Source organism: Polyodon spathula, chromosome 19, assembly GCF_017654505.1.
Source record: "Polyodon spathula isolate WHYD16114869_AA chromosome 19, ASM1765450v1, whole genome shotgun sequence".
In the NCBI taxonomy this organism is placed as follows: Eukaryota; Metazoa; Chordata; class Actinopteri; order Acipenseriformes; family Polyodontidae; genus Polyodon; species Polyodon spathula.
Window position 1 is genome coordinate 18,019,115 of NC_054552.1, and position 22,876 is coordinate 18,041,990.

At 38.2% G+C, this 22,876-nt stretch overlaps 1 protein-coding gene across 1 annotated transcript in view; it reads left to right on the plus strand.

Moving 5' to 3' along the window:
• The window catches only part of LOC121294497 (CD276 antigen-like), a 124,858-nt gene extending 116,824 nt beyond the window's left edge, over positions 1–8,034 (plus strand). The window contains exon 8 of the mRNA XM_041218253.1: positions 7,109–8,034. The gene's annotated coding sequence lies outside the window, so the exon portion shown is untranslated. The remainder of the gene's footprint in view (positions 1–7,108) is intronic.
• The last annotated feature ends 14,842 nt before the right edge of the window (positions 8,035–22,876 follow it).

Here is a 22,876-nt window from a genome sequence, read left to right on the forward strand (position 1 = left end):
AGGAGAATCTGCTCGTAACCAATAGGTCATAAGAAGCGCATAAAAGCTCTCTGTACTTTTCATTCTTGTTGATTCTTTTGGTTTCGGCTGCTCAGTCAAGCGCTGGGAGGCCGAAATGGGAGTTGACCGCTTAGAGCCTGGAGGAAGGGTTGCCCATTAAAAAAAAAAAAAAAAAAATGTGAGTAGAACCTTACCGGAGTGCTGAGCGGTTCGTATTTAGTAGTTCTGCGGGGTGAGTGGTCGTGTTTGAGAGGCTGGGCTCTCTCTCTCTCTGTGCAGTCATGCTCTGGGGGATGTGCCGTGTCTCAGCTGTTGATTTTCATTAAATTCAATATTTGGGGGTTAGGTGGCAGAGTGCCACTGTGGAGAGCATTAAATATTTTTCATTATTCATTCATGGTTTGCTGGCTTCGTCATTTCGGGGAGAGGTGGCTACAGCCACTTCTTATCTAGGGCACTGGAATGCATGTATCTGTTAGTATATTTCCGGCTGGCATCGCACAGGTAGCCGTCGGGCAACCATGGACTAGGCCTCCAACCAATTTTATCTCTCAATTGTGGGGTGCGTTAATTATTTATTATTCTCCATTTGTAGCACTAGCTACATGAATGCAGCATAAGTAATTTGCTGCCTGCTGCAATTAATTGAGTATCAGAATACCTGGACAGGATAATTTAATTATCTGTTCAATTGCTAAATAAGTCATTTTGTTCTCATTTTTAAAGTGGGCCTTTCAGATTCCATAAGGTAAAATTAGGTGAAGCTATTTCAATTTACTGTTAAATTTTGGTAAGGGGTTTATCTCTGCATTGGACTTTCTCTCTTGTTTTAACTGAATGATCTTTTCCTTAATTTCCACATGGAAATTCTAATTAGATTCAGATGTTTTGCTAATTGCCTTGGCAAAGGTCTTATTGGGCTTGATTTATTATTAAGTCTAAGTATCTTAATTGGTGGCTCTTTAAATAGGACTACATCTTCCTAGGAAGGGGGTGGTTCCTTTTTTGCTGGGGTGATTCTTTTTCGGGTGTGGCTTTTGTGGATGCAGAATGTTTAAAGAGGGAGGTTGCTGGTCTGTAAAGGAGAAATCAGGAAGCAATAATCTTTTGGTTGTTAGAAACAGTGTATTTTCTCTAATCTGCCATTTTTCCAGTTTGAAAGTAACCAGTTATCTAATCTCCTGCCAAACTGAAACTATCCACATCATTCAAATTGTTTATTTGGATCCTAAGAACAACAACAGTGACTAATCCATTTATTATCCAAATAATCAGCTTTTGTCTCCTTACCTGGTTAGAAACTCCAAGCTCTACAGAACCAAGGAAGAACTGGATGAGATCCCCTAATGGGGAGGAATCTTATTTTTTACTGCTGGATTATCTGGGCAATTCTGACTGTTTTGGATTATTATCATTTTTGTTTATTTATTGGGGATTAACTAGCAACCAGCACAAAAGTCTCATTTTTGTTTTGTGTTCAAACTTTTCTGGTTCAACTGCATTCTCAATACGGATCGGATATAACATCTTGGGACTTTTAAAGTATTGGTGCTTGTGGTTGTTTCATGGACATTTTTTTTTTTTTTTCCTATAAGGGCTGCCTGATGAACTCGGTGGTAAACAATTTAATCAACATTGGCTATGTTAGGCTGTACATTACAGAAAGCTTTGATCTGTCCTATATGACTGGTATTAATGCGTGTTCTGGTAAACACGTTGAATGGGTCAAATGCTGTCTGATTAAAACAGATGTATCAAACAATGTACACCAAATGTTTGATACAGCTGTCTACAAGTAGAATATTCCACACATATTCAATAACATCTGCAATTTGAATTCTGGTGTTGCCTTCTGGTTTAATTTTCTTCCTATTTTCTATTTGTTGTAAACAATCCTGACTTACCCAGCAATTTTTCTTGGTTCTGTCGCACAATCCTACTGCGTTGGAGAGTTATATTGTTCAGGGTAGTTTATTTGTATTTCCGTCACAAAATACTAGTCGTTGTATACTGGTCGTTGCTTAAGGATTGGGTTTGTTACACATTCATGGTTTGACAGTCTCGTCTTTTGGGGGGAGGTGGCTCATAGCCACATCCTATCTGCAGCACTGGTATGTATCTGTTCACGTATTTCCAGCCGGCCTCGCACAGGCAGACGTCGGGCACCTGCGGATGAGACCTACGGGTAAATAAATATTTCCCTCGGGCCCTAAGCGTCCTTCACAGTCATAAATCATCTGCAATTGCAATCGCTATCATGATTCATTTAAGCATATTCTCTGTGCTGAATGATGTAGGTTTTAGAACGATTTAGCTGTGTTTCTCAATGGCGATCCCATCATGTTTTCATGAAGAAAAAAGGGGTTAAATCGTGCAGAGTATACCTGAATTAAAATTTTCCATTGGTCGCTTGCCTGCGGTGTGCATTATTAGTTAAATCAATACATTAATTTCTATATTTTTTCACTGTAATGTACTTCAAATTAGATTATATGAGAATAATAGACTGAAGAGCAAATAAGTGACTCCCTAAGCTCATTCTGTTACTGTATTCTTGTTCTGGTGAGCCAGTTACATATTTAAAATCTACCATAAAACTTCAAATAATCGCCTCCCTTATGGGGGGAAAAAAAACATATTTTTAATATATGGTAGAAAAGTATGATCCTTATATATTTTTTTATATATAGAAACTGGCCCTAATATATGTGGGCCAATTTCTATATATGAAAAGTATAAGGATCACACTTTTCTACCTTGTATTAAATATATGTTTGTTCCATAAAGGCTGTCTCCAATACGCACTGGGTCTGCTGGCAAAATATTGTAAACAAACTCTGGTGGAGTTTAAAGTTATACGGTATATTATACTTATATTTACAGCCTTGAGTAGCCTGTTCATAATGAAACATTCATAGCATTTGATGGTATTGAGATCAAATGCTAAACCAGCATATGAAGCTCTTCGCAGGGGTCATCAGGGAGGCACCTCCCATCATCTGTGTTTTGTCACTTTAGCCCACGACACCTCAGGAGGGCTTGACAGTGATGCTGGCATCCCAACACCACTCCCCTCCACCCCCCACACAAGCCACACACTTTTATGATCGGCATCTCTCCTAAAATAGAATAAGTCAATGAAAGCAGGGTGGGGTGCTGGAATTGAAATGGCTTTAGATTCATACTCCTGTGCTGCCATCCCCACTAGGTAGAAAAGCATGTTTTTTTCATTAAGGGAACTTGTGAGCAATAAAACAAACCAGGATAATTAAAGAAAGAACCCTGCAAGTCTAAACAGCGCTAAAGCTTGGTGACAAAACGCAGTAATTGAATTATTGATGATAAATGAATGGGTCGAGATTAGCCCAAGGGTTTATCAAGCTGCTGGAGAGTTAGTTACAGAGCGAGGCTGAGCTCTGAAGCCAAAGGTCTGCTTGAAATCCATCTTCTCTGCTCCTCGGTTAATGGGGAAACATAATCCCTTTTCTTCTTTATATCTTCTTTTTTTATTGCTTGTCACTCTGTTAATTTGATCCGATAGTGTGTAGTGACATTTCAAATGTCTTCAATTGTGGGAGGCACTAGCGTGATGTATGTTAGCGCCGTGCCTGTGTGTATTTGTGGAAGAGTGCATACTGGGGATATTACATCTGTCTGTGTGCATTGCCTTGCTGTACATGTTGTGGGTTTATAAGTTAGATTTGAGTTTTGTACATATATTTTTTACAAAATTGAACATCTATTTGGAATATCACAATGTATTTAATTTACATAACAGTAGGTTATTTAGTAGTTCCTTTGCTGGTCTCTTCTTGAACCTGTGGCTGTCAAGAGCCCCACTGCTCTCTCACAAGAGGTAAGGTAAGTATCTCAAGCACTAGTTTGATGCATCACATTTCTGTATCTTTCCTCTGAAGTAATCCACTGATTCTCTTTTCACACCAGTGAAACACTGTACATCTTCAACTTGGTGTGATGTAATGTTTTCTCTTGAAACTGTGATTAAAGAGGCTCCAGCAACTAAAACAAATCTTGCCTGTTGTGCACTTTCATTTGATCTTCCTTGTACGGTCTAGAAAGAAACACATGCAATATTCCATAACCTCTACATACTTCTTCCACTTGGGATTGCTAAATAATATGCACTTCAAATGCACAGAACTTATCTTGACAAAACATATTGGAAATATGAAAAACAACTTCATTGAAACAAATAATAAAGCAGGCAGTGTTGCACATTATGTCCTAATTATGTCCTTGTTCTGGTTGAACCTGTTTTGACCAATCATTTCCTATCTTGTTATTTATAACTATTTTTAAACCACTGTTTTCTCAATCAGAAAATCATTCTAATTTGTGATTGGTCAATATACATAACCAAATATGGCTGTGTGCTCTGTCAGTAACATACATGAGAGTGACGCTTATTTTAATTGCCTACTGGCATCTATGTCACATATCCACCGCCATGGCTGTGTGATGAAAATGTTTCCACCATCCTATCCTCCTCCAGCCATGCTGTGCCTCGGCTACCATCTCGGCAATGCAGATGGTGAACCAAAGTCTCTCGGGGAGAGCGAAAGGATCTGGTCTATTTTCTGGTAATGCTGTATAAGTATGTTAATCAGTCTAGTAAATGGGAACCTGGTTGTTGTCTCTGTGCCTTTGCATTGTTTATGACCCAGGTGAAGAGCCAGTGCCCTGAGCAGTGGTAAGACCCACTGAGCCTCCCTCTCTCCCAGGCTTGGAATTCAGCACACACCCTGCTCACTACAAAGACTTCGTATTCATATTTAATGTCCATTCAAGAGTACTGGAAAAATCCCTTTTGTTGGAACATTAACAATGTTTCCATTTAGGAGATAAGAGATGGCTCGCGGTCAAGTCAAAGTTAATCTTCGTGGAGTGGATATGAGAGAGTGTGCATTACAGACTGACCTCTGACACACAAGAGCGAGCCAGCTGCTCATATACTGTAGAAATCATAAAGGAAAATTAAATAAATTTCATGACACATTTTACTAGAGGTCTTTATCAATGTCTTTTATTTAAAAAATGTATCACTGCCATATAATCACGCTTGCACTTTTATAATAAGCAAGATAAGCACATGGTCTTATGCAGGACTGCTATAGAAAAGAGTTAGAGAAGAAAGTTCAAATGTATTAGAACTCTGAGTACAAGGCTTTATTGTGGTCTCTTAGCAATGTTACTGTCACAAATGACCATGCTAATAGATAGCAAAGCATGTTTATACACATCTCAGCAAACACGGCATGCATTTACACTCTTACACATGGGGGCAATGGGATTATATATGAAACAAAAAGGTGAACTCAGTTTCCTCAGACAACAGCACATACCCACGTATCCGCCCCTGCGCCTGGTTCCCAGATCACACAGTTTTCCTAGTTAACGAGAACACTATAACACCACCTGGGTTGTTTTGGTTACACTTGAATTGTTTCAATTCCCTGTGAGTTTTACTGGAATGTGATTGATATGGCTTTCCACTAGAATTCATTATATGTCCCAGGACATTTTTAAAACTACCAAGTAATCACAACGGATTGTCATTTGAAACAGTGCGATTCAACCAGTCGTTCTGTCACTGGATTTAAAAATCTACTTGTGTTACATAAAAAAAGACAAAATTGAACAAAAAGAAGTTACTGGACTTTTCTCAAATAACTGTGATTGGATAGGTTCTTGTGTGTGATTCGTAATATAAAGTAAGGCAAACTTTTGTGAGGCCCTGACTTTGTAACCTTCAGGACAAGGAAAGAGAGAATAATCAGCAAATAAGCGAGATGAGGGGATAAGGGCAGGCGTGCTGTTGTTGACACCAAACTAATTTGAAATGGAGGAGATAAAGACCATCACAGGCTTCCTCAGAGGAGAGGAGCAACAGATAAAGAGCGGCAGGCCTGGGAATTGAAAGTCATGCAGGGAGAGATGGATTATCCAGTTTCGTAATTAGCCTGCTTTAATAAAATACAAAAAGGGCAAAGAATAGAATGTGTTGAAGCAGGCTGTTTCTACTCAGTGCAAGGGGACGCTATCTTTACAAAGTATCTCCCCTCACTAGGCCTGCAAAGAGGGGTGTGTGACTGTGTGTGTGTGTGTGTGTGTGTGTGTGTGTGTGTGTGTGTGTGTGTGTGTGTGAATGCTAATGTGTTGCAGTTGAACTGCAGTTCTATCACTAGGAGGCAGCAAGTTAAATATAAGAACAAATGGAGTTTGGGAATGAGAAAGGCGCGCTCGGCACATCAAGCCTCTTCCCTTCAGGGCACTATTTGTCCTGCTCAGGGATGTCCTTATTTTTTTATTTTTTTTTAGTGTTTCTGGTGTTTTGGATGCTATGATAGGCTATTTTATGAATCTTGAGTTTTGTTCTAAACTTTTACTCGACTTCCATTTATGTCCTCTTGTCTTACTGAAGTAGTGACTTAGGTTAACTAAATCTGTACCATTTAGAATTTTAATTACAGTTTTTGTCAATTGATAAAGCAAAATTCCTGAAACTATTAACACAAACACTAAAACTGACTCCTCGTTTGCAAAACTAACCAACACATTTCTCTGGTTAACATACAAAAGACAAAATTTAAATCCATCTGTAGGGTTCACTTAATGCAATTCAATCACTTTAATACAAGTTTCATAAGTGAGTGTCTTGTTTACAAAACACATATATCTGTATGCTGCTGCTCACAATTGATGCTCATTACTTTAAATAAACATTCCACATGGGGAAGTGCAAATTGCACAAATTATCAATCTACAATCAAATGTCACTCATACGTACACGGTTGATGTTAACCCCAAAATAAGTCACACATTGTGCTGCAACGCGGAGCAGGCAGGAGAAGGTGGGCAAGTTGTTGGAAGTGGTCGGGTACGTGAACGTGAACAGAGGTGTGATCGTACTTGTGGTATTCGACACAAGTGGCAGTGCAACCAAATCTGTGGCGATCAACAGTTGCATCTATAATTTGTAATTAGCAGCTTACATGGAGACGCAGCTCACTACTTTGTTTTATACAGTCACATATGGATTGTACATTAGCATATCAATATTATTCTTATTTTATTTTATTTTTTTAAGGTTTGAAAGAAGAGCTGCCCATGGTAAACACCAGAACAAGACCTGGCCATTGTAGATCTGGTCTGTGCCAACAATGATATCTGCCTTTGTGAGATACAAAGCTACATAGATGCACATGAGGATTTTTTTCATGGTTTGAACAGCATAAGTGTGTCAACAATTGGCCTCGTTCTCAAGAGGCATAATTTCAGCATGAAGGCAATCTAGACAGTTAAATTTGAAAGGAATAGTGAAAGGGTGAAGAGATTACACTATCAGCATGTACAAGTATGTAGAAATTGATATTGTATAGTGCCCATGAAATTGCAAGCATTTTAAAAGTTTTGTGTATACTGGTTTTCTGTTTGATAATGTAAGCCTTTGAATTGCATGATGTAGTTCCAGTTGAAAGTTGCATTTTATTTTGATTGAACAGTTAAACAATATGAACCTAAATGTTTGAAAAATGGATGTAAATATCAGGTTTTACAATATGTATGACTACATTTTAACATGTTTGCTTCATTTTGCAATTGTATTTGATGTTTTGCAAATCTGTTTTGGTGTTTGTGCTAACTGTTTTGAGAATTGTGCAAATAGTTTCAGTAACTGTTTAGCGATTGAGAAAAACTGTAAGTCTCTTCCCCTTCTTTTCTCCGGGCTGAAGAAATATAATTATTTTAACCTGACTTCAAAGTGCATGACATTGAGCCCTGGGATCAGCCTTGTGACCCTTCTTTGTTCCTTCTCAAGTGCAATCATGCATTTTTGTAATGAGCTGAGTACCCCTGTGAGATGCCCACTTCGTACATTTAATGTTATAGATACTCTTCTGGCTTGATTGAACCCTTTGATTATTTTCACTGATTGATTATATTTGTAAATTTGAACTGCATAACTGAATCACTCCTGCATTTATCTAGCTGTTCTGTGCTCAATAAACTGCTTTACTTTACCAGAGTTGATGTTTGTTATTGATACATTTTGATACACCTTTGTCATATATTTGAACTTTTGAAGTATTGGGTTCCCATCTAATTTGAGAATACCATACTCCTTTGGTCAAACTTAGTGGATGATGGTCCAAAATAATTTCACAACTTGAATCTTCATGACAGTAGTCATGCACACCAATGTATTTGCACCCCGAACAGACTCTTTATAGGACAGCAGTTAAGCATCTCCCTCAATTGAGGTGGCTTTCCAACACTGCCCTGTTTTTCTCCAAGCCCTTAAAAAGTGTTATGTAGTTTTTTTGTATTTATGTAAATAAAAAATACTGTCAGCTTCAGCAGAATTCATAGCCCTCAACTGCTGTTCAATTCTTGTTTATGACGCAGCTCAATTATTTGTTCTGAAAACGTTAATAAAAAGAGAAAGAAAAGCCTAGCACATTTTTTTAAATTAATTTTACTTAGGGGATGATAGTCTAAAATAATTTCACAACTTGAATCTTCATGACAGTAGTCATACATACCAACACAGTGCAACAGCTATGCACCCCCCACTTAGCAACCCTTTTATAGGACAGTAGTTATGCACCCCCCAGCCCCTTTATAGGACAGTAGTTATGGCTCTCCAACACTACCCTGTCTTTCTTCCAGCCCTTAAAAAGTGCTATGTAGTCTTTTTTGTATTTATGTAAATGAAAAATACTGGCAGCTTCAACAGAATTCTTGTTTTTGACGCAGCTCAATTGTATGTTCTGAAGACATTCTTAATAAAAAGAGAAAGAAAAATCTTGCACATTTTTAAAATTTATTTTAAATACATATTGTAAATAGTGCATCTCTTTTCATGTCAGTTTTATGAATTCTGAAATCGGACCAAGACATTTTTTAACAAACTTGTGCAGTGGTGCAAAAGAAAAGAGAAACCAGCTTTATTCCCCCAATCAAAGCAATCTAATTACCTCTGTATAGAAGCAATAATGTGCATCTGATTGAAACTTATTGGAATGATTACTTATTCTATATTGAGGGTACCTGACACCTTCCCTCCCAAATGCAAAGACATTATTGTGCGAGTGAGCTTTTGAGAAGAATGTATTTATGGAAACTGACTGAGAAAAATCACCATGGAGACGACAGCTCATATTATTTCTTGCTGATGTTCAAAGTCCTTGCTTCAAAACTGTGTACGTTTTTCTTTTTTTATCTCAGTTTGATTTCACTTTTTTCCCGTTGCAGTTATAACTGGAGCAGAGCTAAGGCACTCCATTCTTTTATTAAAAAGATTAACAGCTGAATTGCTGTTGCTGAACTTGCTGGACACAGGAACTGTAAAGCAATTGGAAGGCGACATCTGTTTGTGTGCAGTCAGTGTGATTCCAAAGCTGCAGTCATGATTGGAATTAGTCAACTCTCGTGATGACAAACTTACTGGGACCAGTTCTCGCTACAAGTAGGCTGGGTGAATGAACAGAGCGTGATCGTGTTCTGCCCAAGGACAGTGTGTGCGAATCTTGAATGCAGCAGTTTTGAAATCGATGTAATGTTATCCCAGTAATCATCAATTGCAAACAAATATATTTTTGAATACAACTTTTTGTCCACTACACGTTTGTCTTAAAATATATAAGTATGTTGGAGTAGTTCTATGTTTACAGTGCTCTAAACTAACTACATATCGCAAAAGACAATGAAACTTGTATTAATCGTAATAATAATTTCTCACAAATTTCACAAAATATAATTCTTTGGATTGTACAATTCACCTAGATTACATTGGGCACAAAAAACATACTTTTCTAAATGGATTTTATTGTAAAACAGCTTGTTTTTAAGATAAGTGGCAATGGCATTTCCAGACTTAGCCGCGATGCCATGTCTGTTGTGCACTCAGTTTTGTTTGGTTTAACTATTTTTGAAAAAAAAAAAACACACTGACTTCATTATACTACACATACAAACTACTTTAAAATAAACCTAACATATTTTAATATTATACACTGCACCAGCATGTGCTGTATCTGTTTAGGAATACAGAATGTATCTGACCTTTTTTGGAAAACAAAAAATAATTATATAGCAATTTGTTACAAGGTTTAACATTTCTTTAAAAACAAAAATAAATAAACCAATGCCCAATTAAAAGGATTTTGTCGGTTTCTTTTCTATTTCAACTTTTTTTTTTTTTTTTTTTTGTCAGGTTCATTAATGTGAGTAAGAGCTTCATGGTGTGTATGCAGTCTTCAGTATACAGGATTGTGACAAAGTGCACGCCCCTGTGTATATTATCTGTTATATGTTGCGTGTGGTGTGTTAAATGTTGATGTACAGACATTGGTACACGGGATATAAACGGGTCTGTGTAACACGAGTGTTTAAAAATGTATATGTGTATTTAGGCATGAGGATTGCACAGCACCTCACTTGCAAGTAAAATGTAGTAATATGTGAGCACGGGGAATTGCACTTTATTAATTCACGTGCTGGGATTCAAGTGAATAATTAATTGGTAATTGAATCCCAGCACAATAGTATATATAGATGCACGTTGTCACATAGTCGCGGGTGGGGTGTTCGGGAGTGGAGAACGGGAGCGAGAGAAGGAGTAACTTAAATATATCAATTGCTATTGCGTGCTGGTGGGACCAGCACGATACTTGTTTATTTAAAACTCACCGTGTTTGTCAGTGTGTCTGTCCGTGCACCGTTTTGCTAAGTTTAGTCTGTTTTTGTTTGTCTATTTATTTTGGCGTAGAGTGCCGTGTCCTGTGTTTTCGTGTTTGTTTAAACCTTTTATTTTGTAATAAACCGGCGCCAACAGGCGTCTTCATCATTTCATTTCACATCATCGTCTTTGTATATTTCATTCCTTCCTGGTTCTGACGTCGCCCACTTGGCCGTCTTTGTGACAAGGATGTACAACTGATTAAAGATTGGTGATAATTGCTTCTTTGTGCATTATTTGTTAGATTAAAACTGTATTAATGACATATACTGCAAATAAGTTCTTAAGTAATGTAAAATAAGCCTTTACTTCAGAATAGGGGTTGCAAAACCCTTTATTAATGACCTATATGCTTCTAATAAGCTCTTAATAAAAATTAAACCATCACTTAAGAACATAACAAAGTTTACAAACGAGAGGAAGCCATTAGGCCCATCTTGCTCGTTTGGTTGTTAGTAGCTTATTGATCCCAAAATCTCATCAAGCAGCTTCTTGAAGGATCCCAGGGTGTCAGCTTCAACAACATTACTGGGGAGTTGATTCCAGACCCTCACAATTCTCTGTGTAAAAAAGTGCCTCCTATTTTCTGTTCTGAATGCCCCTTTGTCTAATCTCCATTTGTGACCCCTGGTCCTTGTTTCTTTTTTCAGGTCAAAAAAGTCCCTTGGGTCGACACTGTCAATACCGTTTAGAATTTTGAATGCTTGAATTAGGTCGTCGTGTAGTCTTCTTTGTTCAAGACTGAACAGATTCAATTCTTTTATACATGTGGGGCATGTTGTCCGTATCCTCCTTTGTAAAAACTTGTGAAAAGTAATCATTTAATATATTTGCTATTTTTTTTTCTTCATCTATGATTTTGCCATTTGTATCTCTTAAACATTTAACCTCCTCTTTGAATGTTCTCTTGCTGTTGTAATATTGGAAAAACATTTTGGAATTGGTTTTGGCCTTTCTAACTTCCTTTTTGACTTGCATTTGCAGTTCCATGTACTCTTTCTGTGTACTTTCTTTTTGGTCCTTTTTTAATGCTCAGTAAAGTGTCTTTTTTCGCTGAATATTTTTTTTAATTGATCGATTAAACCATTTTGGCCATTTAGTTTTACATTTAGATTTGTCTACTTTAGGGATGTAATTGTTTTGCGCCTCTAGTACTACATTTTTGAAGAACAACCATCCTTTTTCTGTGGGTGTTTTCTCTATTTTACTTCAGTCTACTTCTGCTAGTCTTTGTTTCATACCTTCATAGTTTGCTTTTCTAAAATTGTAAACCTTATCTCTAGTCTTTACTTTTGGGGTTTTAAAAAACACTTCAAATGAGACCATGTTGTGGTCTGAGTTTGCCAGTGGTTCTCTGACCTCTGTTATATTATTCTGTCTTCATTATTTGAAAAGACTAAATCAAGGCATGCCTCTCCTCTAGTCGTTGCCTTGACGAATTGTGTTAGGAAGCAGTCATTTGTCATTTCCACCATTTAAATTTCATCCATCGTGCTCCCCACCGGGTTTTTCCATTTTCTATGGAGGAAGTTGAAATCCCCCATTAGTATGGCTTCTCCTTTTCTACATGCATTTCCAATGTCATTGTATAACAGATTATTTTGTTCACCGTCTGAATCTGGCGGTCTATAGCATGCTCCTATTATTATGCCCTTTGAATTTTTGTCTGTTATTCTGACCCATATTGATTCGGCTTTATTTTCTTTGTCCAGGTTTAACACCTGGGCTTCAAGACTATTTCTTATGTATAGCGCTAACCCTCCTCCTCTTCTGTCCTGCCTGTCTTTCCTATACAGTGTATACCCACAAATATTATATTCGTCCCCATCACTCTCAGACAACCAAGTTTCAGTAACACCTAACACATCATAATTACTTGTTAGTGCAGTAGCTTCAAGTTTTAGAATTTAGTTTCTGATACTTCTAGCATTTAGATAAATACATTTAATGGTTGTCTTACCTGAGTTGTTGTTCTTGTTTTGATGTGGTCTCCCTTCTGTTTTTTTGTTGATTTCTCCCCCCTTCCTTTCTAGTTTAAATACTTCTGAACCTGCTCGAGAATCTTTTTTCCAAGTAGACTGGTTCCCTTGTTATTTAAGTGCAGTCCGTCCCGTCTATACAGATAGTCCTCGTTGTAGAATGTGGTCCAATGATCAAGATAGGTGAAACCTTCCCGTGTGCACCACGTCTTCAGCCATGCATTTTGAATAGGGTCTGCAAAACTCTTTACTTTTGAACAACATCCTGCTAATAAGCTCTTTATTGGAAACAAAGTCCAACTCTGGGATAGAGTGCTGTCCATGCATGGTCCACTTTGTTTTGCTGCTTTATTAACAAAGTATTAATCATATACAAGCAGCTAGTGGGACCTAATGTGGCCAAGTCTTCTCTTCAGTATAAGGCATGCAAATCCTTTATTAATGTCCAGTAATAGACAGACTGCAGTTCAAAAAAATATACTTTTATTATAAATAAACACAAAAATAAAAGTGCACAATGGCAAAACAAAAGGATCACCACAAATAAAGCAATACAAAAAGCAAACTTACAAAAATAAGGTTTCCAGGCTGGGCTATGCCTTCACTGGCAGCGGACCCTCGGGAGGCGACGGCGGCAGCGGACCCTCGGCAACCCTAGAAAACAAAAAGGAGACACCAGCAGTCCCAAGCGATGCGGAGCAGCAGGCAACCCCCGGCGATGAGGAGCAGCAGTGGCTCGGAGTGGCGGCTCCTCCCTCTCTGGCTCTCGGAATGGCAGCTCCTCCTTCTCTGGCTCTCGGGACGGTGACTCACCCCTCTCTGGCTCTCGGGATGGCGACTCGCCCCTCTCTGGCTCTCGGGACGGCGACTTGCCCCTCTCTGGCTCTCGGGAAGGGGGCTCACCCCTCTCTGGCTCTCGGGAAGGCATCTCCACCCTCTTTGTTGGAGTGACTGGGGCATCTCCCATGTCTGCCGCCAGGTAATTAACCACCATTAGGGTAACCTCTGGGAAGGATGCTAAAAACCACCAACCTGCTTCCTCAGCTCCCTCCTCCCAAATGAGAATCAGAGGCCTCCTTTTATGTCAGGTGGCTGGGCCCTGATTGATCATTAATTAAGTTAATCATTTAATCAACTAATCAACCCCAGCCACCTGAACATAATAAACCCAGGCAGGTAGGGGAAATGAACCCCATCCCTGCCAATTTAAAAAGGGCAGAGCTTTGCTCTGCCACACTGTCATTATTAATAATTGGGGTGATGCATGAGACCTTTGCCAGAGAAAGTAATGAGGCAGAATGATATGTAACTCTTGCAGTCTATAACTTCTTAAATTGTAACTTCAGTTTCAATATTAGTGTGCAACATGAACAGTATTTCAAATGCGCTATACACACATAGATAAATAAAACAATTAGTGTGTGTAGAAACTCCACTAAGAATATGCAGGATACATTTTAAATGCAAATTTTTACTTTACCCCTTGCAAGCAGACGAGTGATTGACAGCAGAGACAGTATGACTGGTCAGACGTCACAGGGCAGCTCAGATAGTGCAGACACTCGCAGGGCTAGTAGCATCGATACAATTCACGGTAGATCTGATTCTACAAATATACCAGACCATTTAAATGCATTGATTTATAATATAGAAAGGAAGTTAAAACATGTGGAAGACATGGTGTTTGACGGCATGACAACTACTTGTTATTGTTTATATTCAAATCCATGATTTATTCTTACATGATGTAATGGTGTTCTATATGTGACATCACTTTTACTTATATCTTTAAATCTATATTCATTCTAATTAACATTATTTTATATAAACTTATATTTATATTATCATGCAATGCTGGCTCTGAGGATCAGCCTTGATATTGTATCCCCAGCGCATCAGCATGCACAACTTTTGAATTAATTTTGTTTATTTAATTATTTTTACCTTTTATATGTTTATTGGAATTAATTAGTTCATTCTTTTCTCTTGAGTCCCACTGGCATAATTGTGTTCAGTCTATTTATCCATTTACTTTCTTTTATTTTTCTATATGTTGCATTGTCTAATTTTAGCTGTTCTAATACTACAAACTTTACATCATTTATGTCATGTCCTTGACTGGTGAAGTGGTGTACTATTGGTTCATTCATTTTTTTATTTCTAATTAATGAAAGGTGGTTCTGAATTATTTTATATAAAGTTGTTCCAGTCTCTCCAACATATTTTATTTCATCACATTTTTCACAGGCTATTCCATACACAACATTGCTATTTTTACAGTAGGTATTAGTATTTAGTGGATATGTGGTGTTCTTATATTTAATTATATTTCTACTTTTGTCCATGTATTTACAAACTTTACATGTACTAGTGTAAGTATTTGTAGAACCTATTCTGTCAATTATTCTTTTATGTTTACTGTGAACTAAAATATCACCTAAATTAGCTTCTCTTTTTAATGCTACAACTGGGGCCTTAAGAAACACTTTTTTCAATTTTTGTGTTTCCAAACTATCTTAGAAATATTGGGCAAAAGTTTAGAGTACGTCATTACTAATGGGCCTCTCTTGACCTTTTTATCTCTATTTTTATAATCTAGTAGATCATCTCTTTTTAGTTTATCCACTTTTCTTAACTCTGTCTCTATAATTCTTTCTTTGTATCCTCTTTTTTTAAGATTTGTTTTTAATACATGTCTTTGTTTTACATAGTCACTTTCTTTAGAGCATATTCTTTGTATTCTTATTCCTAGCCCCTTTGGGATTGCCCTTTTAGTGTGTATTGGATGTGCAGAGGACATGTGTAAATACTGGTGCATGTCAGTAGGTTTATAGAAGAGGTCAGTCTCAATTGAACCTTCTTCAATTTTTACTACAGTATCTAAAAATTCTATTTCTTTTCTTGTCCATCGAAGATCCACCTTAATATTACTGTGTATTTCGGTTGCCATTTTATGAAACTGGAAAAGAGATTCTTCTCCATGTGTCCAAACCCCAAAAATATCATCTACAAACCGAATGTATTCTAAAGGTTCTCTTTCTGATTTTCTAAGTAATTGTTCTTCCCATTTCCCCATGTATGTACTGGCAAAATGCATTCCCAATTTAGATCCTATTGCTGTACCATTGTTTTGTTTGTAATTTTTATCAACAAATGTAAAATAACTGTTTTCTAAAACTACTTTGATCATGTTCAGCACCTCTGCTGTGGGTATTGATTTATCTAGTCTATTATCTAGTGCTTTTTGACAAGCTTCTAAAGTTGTTTTACGAGGGACACTTGGATACAGGGATTTTACATCCATGTAAAATAAAATTGTATTCTCTGGAAGGTTGTGCTTTAGTGATTCAAGTCTTTTTATATAGAGTAACGATTGCCATTATGCTTACTATTATGTTCCCTAATATAATTGGTGTGAAATTGTCTATTTTAGGATATAATTGTCTCCACTGAGCACTTCCATGATTGGTTGATTGAATCAGGTTTCTCTCGTCAAGCTATTTGTCTAAGCACCTGTTTACTATATAAAACACTTCCTCACTTCAAAATGGAAGATGTTACAAGACAGACATTCCTTGGAGTATGTCTGTGCTTTAAACTAACAACAAAAGTTACCTGGATCATTTCTACCTCGGAGCCTCGTTGTGGTCGAGAGCTGTTGGGTGCAGGTGCCATCCTGATATACAGTCAGGGTTTGGCTCACTGCAGGACAGCAAGTTGAAGATAGTGGAATATAATACTGTTCTGACAGAGGATTTTCTTCCTGGTCAACATTTGGATAACACTGGATTCTACAGGATATTGCCAACAACAAGGAAGGGCTGTGATTGTGAACTGGGGGGTTAAGAGACTGGTGGGACTTTGGGGTGTTTAGTTTGGGTGTTAGAGTGAAGTTGCACATTTAACTGTTTTAACATGAATAAAGCAGTTTTGCTTTATTCTGTACATGGGCTTTCTTGTGCAATGGCTTCCTTTTTGCCATCCTACCATACAGGCCAGATTTGTGGAGTGCTTGGGATATTGTTGTCACATGGAAACTTAGACCAATCTTGTCCATAAAAGCCTGTAGCTCTTGTAGAGTTGCCGTTGGCCTCTTGGTAGCCTATCTGATCATTCTCTTTCCTGCTCGGTCATCTAATTTGGAGGGATGGTCTGATCTAGGCATGGTCTTGGTGGTGCCATACATCTTCCACGTCTTAATAATCATCTTGACCATGCTCCAAGGGATATTCAAGACTTTTTATATTTTTTTATACCCATCCCCTATTCCGTGCCTCTTTTTTTCATCCCTTGTGCAGCTTCTGGGTAGCTTTATTAATCAAGCTGTTTATTGCATGGAATTGGGTAATTACTGGTGGGTTTGGGGAGTGTTATGTTGTCCTCATTAGTGCTGGACCAAATGAAAGTTAGCACATAGTGTTAGCACTATGTTTGGTGGTCATTGTCTTGCTGGAAGATTAATCTTCTCAACTCCCAGGTCTCTTGCAGACTTCAGCAGGTTTTCTTCCAGGATTTCTCTGTACTTTGCTGCATCCATTTTGCCCTCTATCTTCATGAGCTTTCCAGGCTCTGACACAGAGAAGCATCCCTGTAGCATGATGCTGACACCACCATGCTTCACGGTAGGGATTGTGTTCTCAGAATGATGTGCGGGTTTTGGCCTGCTCCAAACACAACGCTTAGCGTTGAGGCCAAAAAGCTCTATTTTGGTCTCCTCAGACCATAGAATCTTCTTCTACTTTGTCTCAGAGTCTCCCAAATGCCTCGCTGCAAACTCTATTCAAGATTTGATGTGTTTTTTTCAACAATGGCTTTCTTTTTGCCACTCTCCCATAAAGTCCAGTTTTGTGAAGCACCCGGGCTGTTGTTGCCGTATGCACAGTGTGTCCCAGCTCAGCTGTGGAAGACTGTAACTCCTTTATCCATAGGCCTATTGGTGTGCTCCCTGACTAGTGCCCTTCTCGCCGGATACTCAGTTTTTGAGGATGGCCTGTTCTAGATAGATTCACAGTTGTGCAATATTTTCTCCATTTCTTAATGATGGACTTTACTGTGCCCCGAGAGATATTCGATGCCTTGGAAATGTTCTTATATCCTACCCCTGATTTGGTGCTTTTGAAAAAGCTTATTCCGAATTTGCTTTGAATGTTCCTTCATCTTCATGATGTAGTTTTTTTAGGAAATGTACTAACCAGCATTGACCTCCCAGAGACAGAAGTATTTAACCTGAAATCATGTGAAACACCTTAATTGCACACAGGTGGATTCCATTCAACTAATTGTGACTTCTAAAGATAATTGGTTGCACCAGAGCTTGTTTAGGTGTGTCATAGCAAAGGGGGTGAATACTTATGCAATAAGCTAAGCTATGACTATGATACATTTTTATTTAAGTCCGTGGACATACTCGCACGGCATCTCTTAAGTCACCTACTTCTGTTCAAATTACTAATTTTTTAAAGGCACAGTGCTCCATTACATTGAACTTTGTTCAAACTCAAGGCTAGCAAATGTAAACGAACTAGAATACTAATAAAGAATGTATGAATGTATTAACCACCTTAAAGATGTTAACTTTTACATTTTAACATTTGGTTACGCTCCTAAGGTACTTCAATATGTAGGCCTACACAGTAACATTACATGAAGCCCAAATTCTTGGCATGTAAGAACAAGCCCACCAAGCACAAATTTTATTTTGGCTATACCGTGTCAGCATGCCAAGTGGTCCCCTTGAAATGTATAAATCCATATAGATAACAAAATTATGTAATATCTATAATGGTAGCCTAACTCACCTCAGAAGCGTCATGATTAAGTTTTTTCGACATTAATAATAATAATAAAAAATACAATATAATAAAAAAAAATCTGAAATCAACTTTTTTTTTCACGGCACTGGATACCATTTTATTCGACTTCTTATTGTATATAATAGTGTAGCGATCTAGGTTAATGCAGGCAGGCACATTACACAGGGCAATCCACACACAGGCGGAGGGCGTGAACCCGGGACCTCTCGCGCCGATACCACTGTACAAAAGAGCCGGCTCTTTTAAAAAGCGGTATCGCCCCTGTGCTAAGTGCGAGAGGTCCCGTGTTGTATCTTGTAAATGGCTTTATGATGGTGGTCCACTATGAAAGGCGCTATATAAAAATAAAGATTCTATCTCTATCTATCTATCTATAATCTCCTTTATAGTGCAGTTACTATACAGCCTTGTAGGGCATGATATGGATTTTTACAAAAATCGTGAAAATAATGTGGCACTCTTGCATAAGTGACAGCACAATGTTTCAGATGTCATAGAAACAAGGTAATTGCCAAGTGTGTCTTTTCTCAGAACTAACTTGCACTTATTCTTCAACACAACTGGAGTCAATGGAAGGTAAAGCAGACAGGCCCATGTCTTCCTGCCTTAAAAACTTGCACAAATGGTGGATGAGGCAGAAAGTACAGACAAAAGCAGTTTGGATGATAATTTTGATTAAATCTAGTGATGAGAAAGTAAATATTTCTCTTACTGAGGACTCCTACGAAAGTGACCACGAACCAAACGTTCAGCCGGAGGGCGAATGGAGACACGCATCGGTAAGTGCAGAGGTTTTCAAAAAACAACAATTTACTGTGGTAAATAAGGGATATCAAGGGAGTACTACTTTGAGGACTGCACTGGAGTTTTTTCACCTTTTTTTCACAAACGCTTTGTTTACTGAAATTGTAAATGAAACCAATACATATGCAAGTGTAAAACTAACAGGACCGCTGTGTCATAATTCTATTTGGAACTCCTGGAAACCTGTTACGTTACCAGATATGAAGGCGTTTTTTGGTGTTCTGCTGAATATGGGACTGAATGTAAAAATGGAAATAAAAGAATATTTCTTAGAGGAATGGGCTAACAGAATGCAGTTTTCAAAGATGTATTCAAGAGATCATATTTCTTGCAGATCTTTTGGATGCTACACCTTTGCTCCCCCCCCCCCCCCCCCCCAGGTGCCTCAGGCTGCTTTTGGTAGCAGAGGACAAAGGGTCAGGAATGTGGTCAGCTACATAGACACAAAATGCTGTGAGCTATTTATCCCAGGTAGAGACATTTGCATTAATGAAAGCCCTGTTAGCTTCATAGGAAGGATAATCTTCAAGTGTTATAATCCTCAGAAGTCTACCAAGTGGGGGATGCGTGTGTTTGTTTTACCTGACTGTAAAACTGTTTCTGCTATTGTTCCTTACTTTGGTAGCCCAACAGACTCCATGTTGAGACCTGACATGCCATTTTCATCAAGAATTGAAATGGAATGGAAAGCCACATTTCATTTCCAAAAATGAATCGAAGAGCACCAAAGACTGTGCAGTGACAGAAAGACAAAAGGGGGGAGGAGAGACTGTATGCTTCTGCAAAACATGCTCAAGGCAGCCAGAGTTACACCCAGGTGACTATTTTGAAAGATACCATACCATGGACACATACAGATAATTTCTGTCACTAAATGCCTTTTTTGTTTGCAAACCTGACCTGGTGTAAATAGTTAGAACATTTATGAAAAAATAGTTAGTTATTTTTGTTGTTTGTAGTAGGGTGTAATTGATTATTATTATTCTAAAGGTAATATAATACTGTTGTCTTTGTATAGGGTACCCTTTGGACTTGCACTGCTTTGTTCTTTGTTTTAAGCAAACAAAGTCACTTTATTTTAATTTGAACAGCACGTGGTCTGAAATTTTATTTTGTTCACAAAAATTAATTGGACCAGACCAGCCTGACAGCCGCAGTATAAATATATTGCAAAGGGTTAATAACATCAAAAGTCCCTTGCCATTGTAATGACCTCCTAATCAAATCTGGTGCACTTTTTTTGGTGAGGTTGACTAAGGGGTTAACCACTGTGGCATACTCTGGGATAAACCGGTGGTAATAACTGGCTAACCCCAGTAGCGACCTCACCTGAGTCTTGGTTTGGGGTATTGACGTGTCTACCAAAACCTGGATTTTGGTGACAACAGGTTTTACCCTTCCATTCTCCATTAAAAATCCCAATTATTGAGTCTCTGTTTTGGCAAACACACATTTTTCCTAAGTTAGCTGTCAACCGGGCAACCCTTAGAGACTGAATGATGACCATAACTCTAGCCAAATGCTCTCGCCAGGTTGAGCTGTAAATAACCACATCATCAATATACGCTGCTCTATATTCATGATGTGGGCATAAGACCTGGTCTGTCAGACTCTGAAAGGCAGCAGGCGCAGCATGTAGCCCAAACGTCATGTTTTTAAAATGAAGCAGCCCTTCAGGGGTTGGAAATGTGGTTTTCTCTCTAGAACTGTGGTTTAAGGAGATCTGCCAGTTTCCCTTTCTCAGGTACAGAGTGGAGATAAACTTTGCCATTCCCTATCTATCTAGAAGCACTGTGACCCAAGGCATGGGGTAGGCATCGAACTTGGCAATAGCTTTTACCTTACGGAAATCAAAGCAGCAGTGGTTGGTTCTGTCTTTCTTGGCCACTATTACAATTGGACTGCACCACTCTCTCCTGCAAGGCTTAATCACCCCATGTTCGAGCATCACTCATACCTCTTTGCTAACACCACTTTATCGACTTTCTGGGATCCAGTAAGGTCTCTCTCGTACTGTGATCATATCAGGGAGAAATAATGTCATATTCAACAAGGTTAGTTCTGCCAGGCAAGTCAGAAAAAACATTGCTGAACTCCTCAATAATCTTACGCAGTTCCTGTTTCTGACCTGGAACCAATTGTTCCCCCATTGAATTTTTTTTAGTGCTAGGGGTCTTTAGACAGGGGCTTAAATCATCCTCCACTTCACCTGGGGCTATAAATAAGGTCTCCCTTGCCTGCCAGGACATTAATAAATTTACATGATAAATTACACGTTCATTACAGAGATCAGGCTGTCTAATTTCATAATTCACCTTTCCTATAGCCCAAATCACTTTACATGGCCCCTGCCATTTAGCACACAATTTCGATTCTGATGAGGGAAGTAGCAGCATTACCTTGCCTCTGGTCGAAAGGTTCAAATTAGTGCATTTTTATTGTAATACTGCTGTTGCCAGTGTTGAGAATATTTGAAGTTGTCCTGGGCCAAACCATCAACCACATCCATGTGATTTCTTAGTAGGAGCACATGCTTCATTACATTTTTGGATGAGTACTTGTGCTCCTCCCACCCCTTTCTCAGCAGATAGAGGCTGCGGCAGGTCTGTCGGCTGTACAGGAGCTCGGAGGGGGAGAACCCTGTCGAACTCTGCGGCACCTCTCTCACTGTAATGTTTTTGATCTTGGTTTACAAAACATCTCGGCATCTGCTTTAAGGTCTGATTAAAGCATTCCACCAAACCATCCGTGTCTGGTAGCCTGGGGCTGATAGAGATAACAGTTTGGCCTGTAGTTATGAACCACCACAGGCCCAACTGGGCCAGTTACATATATATATATATATATATATATATATATATATATATATATATATATATATATATATATATATATATATATATAGTGCACTTGGCTTCCGTTTCATAAATATAGGAAAATGGGCCAGTGTGCCAAAAAGTTGAAAAATAATTTATAAACCATTTCTTCAAAACATAACTAACTTTCTCATTGCACATCATATTTGTTGTACAGTCAGAATCTGAGACTACATACCGAAGTGCTGTGTTAGTACTCGTTCCTGTGACATGGCAAATCTTTTACAAATCATGTTTTCACAACTAAGCAACCAATAATCCAAACGGAAAGTGCTGAAATCAATAAATCATAAATAAAGTAATTATGTAAAAAAAAAAATAAAATGAAGATGCACATTTAGAGTGGAGGCTTCATCTGGTTCCATTATGACAGTAAAAAAAAAGGTTATGTTCTAACTTGTTTGGTGTCAGTTTCCCAGACTTGCAGATAGAACAGCAGCTTTATTTGTTGTGAATTCAACATTTCGTTTACATCATATCCAGCCTCACCGACACCCACATACACAACCGAATTGTCTAACTTTTTGATTTAGGATCCAATGTGTTCAGGTCAAAAATGCCATTTACAATCTTTCCAGGACTCGTTGGTATCACTCAGCAAGATATACGGCTTTTTTGTGTACTAGAATATGTAACATGCTA